Source organism: Elephantulus edwardii, unplaced genomic scaffold (assembly GCF_000299155.1).
Source record: "Elephantulus edwardii isolate Elephantulus edwardi_28Jun2011 unplaced genomic scaffold, EleEdw1.0 scaffold00034, whole genome shotgun sequence".
Classification (NCBI taxonomy): Eukaryota; Metazoa; Chordata; class Mammalia; order Macroscelidea; family Macroscelididae; genus Elephantulus; species Elephantulus edwardii.
In genome coordinates, this window is record NW_006399784.1 from 8,250,217 (window position 1) to 8,256,295 (window position 6,079).

The following is a 6,079-nucleotide window of genomic DNA, read 5'->3' on the forward strand; positions in this document are numbered from 1 at the left end:
CTACCATTCAGCCCACCCTCACTTCAGGACAAAATGATAATGAGAAAAAACTAATAATTGAAAAAGAGAAAATTAACCACCATGGCAATCATTCTTCATGTTTTTATTTTTCTCCCTGTAGATCCACTATTATATTTATTTTACAGCCCTTGAGTACTTTATATTTGCATTAAGTCCAGAGTTTTAATTGCCTTTTGTCTTAGTGTTAGGAAAGGTTTTAGGTTTGCTCCATTGTGGCCAGAAGTAAGAATTCAATTTAAACTCTACCACTATCTTGGATTTTATTTTAAAATCTCAGTAAGATGTACACTGTTAAGAGATTAAGTCAGTTCTGCTTGTGACCCTATATTGAAAACTAGAATTGCTCCATAGGATTTCCTATGCTCTTTAAGAAGGGAACTCTGGTAACCTAGTGGTAAGGAATTGTGCTGGTAGCCCAACTGCCAGCTGCTCAGACAGAGAAAGATGGGCAGTCACCTCTCACATGCTTTACAACCTCTAAATACACACTGGAATGTTAGCTATGGGTCAGTTCCAATCTGAAAGCACACAACAACAATAATCTTTATGAGAGAAGATCAAGTTTAAAAAGAAAATAAAACCACAAATCCCAAAACCCATCGCTGTCAAATTGCAACTCAGAGCAGACTGCTTCACTGTAAATCACACTGCAGGAGATTGTCAATTTTTCCCATTCTTCCCCCCTTCCCTCACAATCAAAGATGAATTAGTGGTAAAAATTTAGGCTGTCAACGCAAAGGCATATGATTCCAATCCACCAGGAGATTCCAAACCACAGGAGAAAGACAGTAAAATTCTTCTATGCAATTTACAGCTTCTGAAAACCCATATAAATGTCATAGGGTCCGCTATGACTCAGTTCAAGCTTGGTAGTTCTTAACAACAAACAGCAACCAAAGAGGTTTAGTAGTGTGATTTAGTTGGTTTAGTAGTGTGATTCCCTACAGTTTATGCCACCAGAACTCCCTGATTGAATCACATCTATAATTGTTGCGTATGTCATTGAGTCGGAACTGATGCATACCTGACTCTTAGGTTATTCGCATGGAGATTTTCTGTTCTTCTTCCATGGAACAGCTGGTGGATTTGAACTAAATATTTTCAGTTTATAGCGGAGATTCTTGTCATTATAGTCATATCTTTTTTATAGATTGTGACACTAGAGCTCCCTTTTGAAAGCAGATAGGTAAGTCTTGTTGTTGTTGTTGTTAGGAGGCTCATGCAACCAGGAATTCTAGAGTATAACCTTGCCATACTCATACCCTTTGCATTTCAGTCAATACATCGGTCCCACTGGATAGAGAAGAACCGTCCCACAGGGTTTCTAAGGCTGCATTCTTTAGCGAAGCAGACTGCCCCATCTTTTTTGCATTTATGACTTCTTCACTTTTATTTTCTCATTTACTACTTTGTGTATATAGCTTTCAAGAGGTTCCATGTATTATATAAATATTTTTAAATGAATAAATGTTCAACTCTCTTTAGTTTTATTCCTTACCAAGATAATTAGACAATAAGGAAGCTTTTTAAATTTTTTTTTTTAATAAGGCGTTTATTGAACACCGATTCCACGTGTGTGAACAGGACATGCTGAGGCTGGCAGTTTGGTGGGTGGGTAGGAAGGAAAGTACTGAAGACCCTTCCCCTTCCTCACAGGAGCAGTTTCAACTATGCTATCAGGCTTTGCTCCCCAACAGCTCCTGTGGCCTCATGCTCAGACCTTCCGTCAAATCCAGCCTGGGTCCCCATCTCCTGATGAAAGCAGGGCTCCCGGGTCCTCCTTGTGATGGTCTCCTAGGCAGAAGTGGAGGGACGACAGGAAGAAGGCAAGGGTCCTGAAGACTTCCTGGTATGTTTGGAACCTGAGCCTCCTCCTCGGTGGTGCCCTGCGTCCTGCATCTTCGGTTTGTCTGGCCGGGTGAGCTTCTTGCCAGCCAAGTTTGCGGGTAGACGGAGTTGTAGCCCTGGCTGGTGAGCGGGCAGCAGCGACGGGTGTGGGCACGCTCTCGTGTGGCACCACACTGAAGGCACACGTAATCTCGCAGGACGGGGCACAGCACACAGCTGGCCTCATCCTTGAGCATGTGAGACTTGTCGATGGCCCGGGACTCGCCATTGTGTTTGCAGAAGGAACACAGGTGTTCGGAAGTCAGCGAGGATTCCTGGCTGGGTCTCGGATCTACTGGATCTGGCACTGGCTCCGGCTGCAGGTCCAGCCTGGTCTTGAGCTTCTCTTCCTCACTCAGAGCCCCCACGAGGCTTGTCAAACCTAGGTAGTCTGTCCACAAGTTGAAGATCCCCATGCCTGGGGGTCAGGCAGAGGGGCAGAGAGAATAAGAAAGCTTTCAAAGGAAGCTCTGGTGGCCTAGTGGCAAGAAGCTGCCCTGCAATCGCGGAGGCACACAGTTTGAATCCACCAGATCCTCTTTGGGAGAAGAAGGGGCAATCTCCTCCTGTACCACTCTGATCAGATTTGACAGTACACATACACAAACAAAATAATATTTTTTTTAAAAAGGAAACAAAATCAATGGCCTTCATGTAGCTTCTACTCATAGCATCTTTTTAGATAGAATAGAACAGAACTGCATATAGGGTTTCCAAAGTATTTTTTGGTGTGGTGGGTTTTTTTGTTTTGTTTTGGTTTGGTTTTGTGGAGGGAGGTGGGGATGCACCTGGGGAGGAGCTGGGTGAAAAGGCAAGGTAAAGTTTTATAGGAACAGACTACCATATCTTTCTTCTGTGGAGCATCTGGTGGGTTTGAATCTCCTGCCTTTCCATTAGTCATCAAATGCCTAACCACGTGGCAACTAGGGATGCTAGGTATATACACCACCCACCAAAACCCTCACTCCATTCAATTGATTACAGCTCATATTTTCACTCAGAGGTCTTTGAAATGCTTTTGTTGTTGTTATGTGCTGTCAAATCACCTGGGACCCATAGCAACTCTAGTACAGCAGCTCTGAAGCCTTCCATTTCCAGAACCATTCTCACTAATTCCAACACACCAACCCCCATTGCCCCAGTCACTGTATCTATCCATAACGTCTCATGTCTCCCTGTCCTGCACTGTCCCTCCATTCTTCCAAGCATTATATCCTTGTCCAGTGACTGGTCTCTCCTAGCCGTGTTCCCCAAGTACGTGAGATGGAGCTTCAAAATCCCAGCGTCCAAGGAGAAAGTTGGTTTCACCTTCTCCAAGATAGACCAATTTGTTTTCTTGGCAGTCCATGCTATGTTCAATCAAGACTTTTCTCAAGCACTACAATTCAAAGTCATTGATTCTTCTTCTGTCATCCTTAGCAGTTCTCCAGCTCTCTGAAGCATAACAAGAAATTTCAGAAACCATGGGTTGGTACCTTAGTCTCTAGACTGACATTGCTTTTTAGAACTCTGGAGAGATCACTGATAGCATATTTTCCCAGTGTAATTTGTCTATTGAGTTCCAGACTGTTGATGTTAAGAGTGTTGATTGTGGAGCCAAACAAGCTATAATTGCTAACAACTTAAATATCTTCTCCATCTATCATGGTACTGCCTATTGGCCCAATGGTGAGAACCTTTGTCTTCTTGATGTTGAGCTTCAGCTCTTCTCCATCTATTATGGTGCTGCCTATTGGCCCAGTGGTGAGAATCTTTGTCTTCTTGAAGACTACATTCCTCGGTCTTTTCATAATGGTAAGTAGCTGTGTTTCAACAAAAAAGGCATGCAGTTTCAATCTATTAGCTGTTCCAAAGGAGGAGGAACAATCTCCCTCTGTGAGATTTACAGCCTCTGAAAGCCCACTGGAAGGTTAGCTATAGGTCGGTTCCAACTCAATGGTACACAACCTACTCTAAATAGTTATAAAGTGTAATTTAAAACTCAAACTCAGATTAAAAAAACCCAAAAACTTAAACTCATTTCCATCAAGTCAGAACCAACTCACAGCTGAAGCTCCACATGGAAGAGATTACCCATCTTTTTCCTAAGGAGCAGTTGATATATTTGAACCTTCTTCCCTTGGCTGGCAGCACAACTTCTTACATCTCTAGGCTATAATAACTCACTCATTGTTGTAGAGTCAGAACTCATACCTTACCCTCCTCCAGTAGGGTTCAAGAGCTAAAAATCACATTGGGGAAGATGTCTCATATCTTTCCTTTGAGTTACAGATCAGAACCACAAGAAAGGTTCTGCCTTCGGATTTGCTGTCCAAACTGCTACTGAACTACCATACTAGAGTGGTTCAGCACTGTGGTAAATAAAAATGTAAAGTTAAGAAATATTACAGAAGGCTGAGCATCTCTCCAAGGAAAGGTGTAGAAGGTTAGAGAATTTTTCACTAAGACCAGAGACTTGAAGGTTAATAATGAATTCAGATAAGTAAAAAAATGTATCTGTGTAGAGGGACTAATTATCATGAAGTTTTGAGAGAAATTACATGGCAAAAATACTGTCAAGGCAAAGAGAAGGTATCTGTGGTCAGGATTATATTAGCTATATAAATCATTGCTACACTATTTTATGTTAAGTATCATAAGAATTTAAAGCAAAAATGACTTTAAAATAATTTTTTAAATAACTTTAAGGCTCCTTGATTTTATTAAAAACTGGTTAAATGTCTCCAATTTGAGTTCTTGTTTATTAATCCAGGAATGTACTTATACTTCAGCTATATGTTTTACTTGGTTTCTTTGATTTTCCATTCTTAATTATAAATCAGAGAGTAAGATAGATCATGCAAATAAAAAGAAAATATAAAGATAATAATGACCAAAATGAATACATTTACTGAGGATTGAATATAAAGTTTTGTGAAGTTAAATTTTTATTTAAAAGAATCAGACTAAGAGCCTGATAGTGCTATTGCCTTGAGCATAAAACCACATACTTATCCTATAATCCTGTAGCTATAAACTTATAGGCAATGAAACACAGAGACTAAAGAATTAAACTAGCTATTTTCAATGAAATTAATAGGCAGTTCGTGAGAACTAATATACTTAGGTTCTATTATAAAAGCTCTATATTTTTATTCTCCTCTGTGGTTTTGAAAATTCTTACTTAACTTTCCTCTGTTCCTTGTTATGCAGCTGGATATATATTTACTCCTTAAAAAAACCCTTGGCCATTTCCCTGAAGGGGATAGAGTCAGTGGACTGAATAGGATTAGCATTAAAAGTCACCATTGCTTTCCCAAGCAGAGTTTAAAAATAGGATCATTGAATAATAAGGGATTTAAGTCTCAACTGAACTGAGTGAGGAAGGAAATTATTTGGATTTAGACCAACACAGATTAGAGTGTGATTAGAGGCTACCATGTCCTTTATATCAGATTAAGAGACTTGAAAGAGAAGATTTGCAGGGGAAAAAAAACCAACATCAGGTCACAAATTTTACACCTGCTTTTATCAATCAATCAAAGAAAGTTTTCTCTTAATTTACACATTTTTGAGTCTGAGAATACTGACTAAAGTGAACATAAAGAAGTGAAGGCCCAAAAGTACAACAGTGTAAGTTTTAGTGAAAATTATCTTTGGGAAATAGTTAATATAAGAATCAAGGAAACAGGGTAACAGATAATAATAAGAAGAACATCTGTATAGATCTGCTATCTTAAAGAATTCAAAAAAATTTCCAAACAGGAAATGTATCATATGCGGCTGAAATTCATCCACCTGTAACATGAGGTGTTTAATATGGAATTCTTGGTGAGAACAAACAAAAGAAGTTTCTTTAGTATAAGATTATTTGCTTGTTTGTCATAAGCTTCAATAAAAGAAAGACTTGTTCTTTAACTTTGCTAAGATATTTTTGAGAGAAAAAAAGTGGAAATTTACTTTTAAAGTGTTTATAAATTATAACAAAGTAAAAAGATATTTGTTCTACTCACTAAGTATGTTAAGAAGATAAAAAGTAAAAAGAACTATTTGAGTATCAGAAAGTGAGGGGGAAAATATCATTTTAAAGTTGGAAAAAACTGCATACTTGAAACATCAACGAAATATTAGGAGCAATGCAATATATGTATAATGTATATACTATAAAATTTCTAACATCATTTTGATATTT

General features: G+C 38.8%; 1 pseudogene; it reads right to left on the reverse strand.

Annotated features, from left to right (window-relative positions):
- Positions 1-1,815: 1,815 nt before the first annotated feature.
- Positions 1,816-2,324, reverse strand: LOC102859123 (annotated as a pseudogene).
- Positions 2,325-6,079: the final 3,755 nt, after the last annotated feature.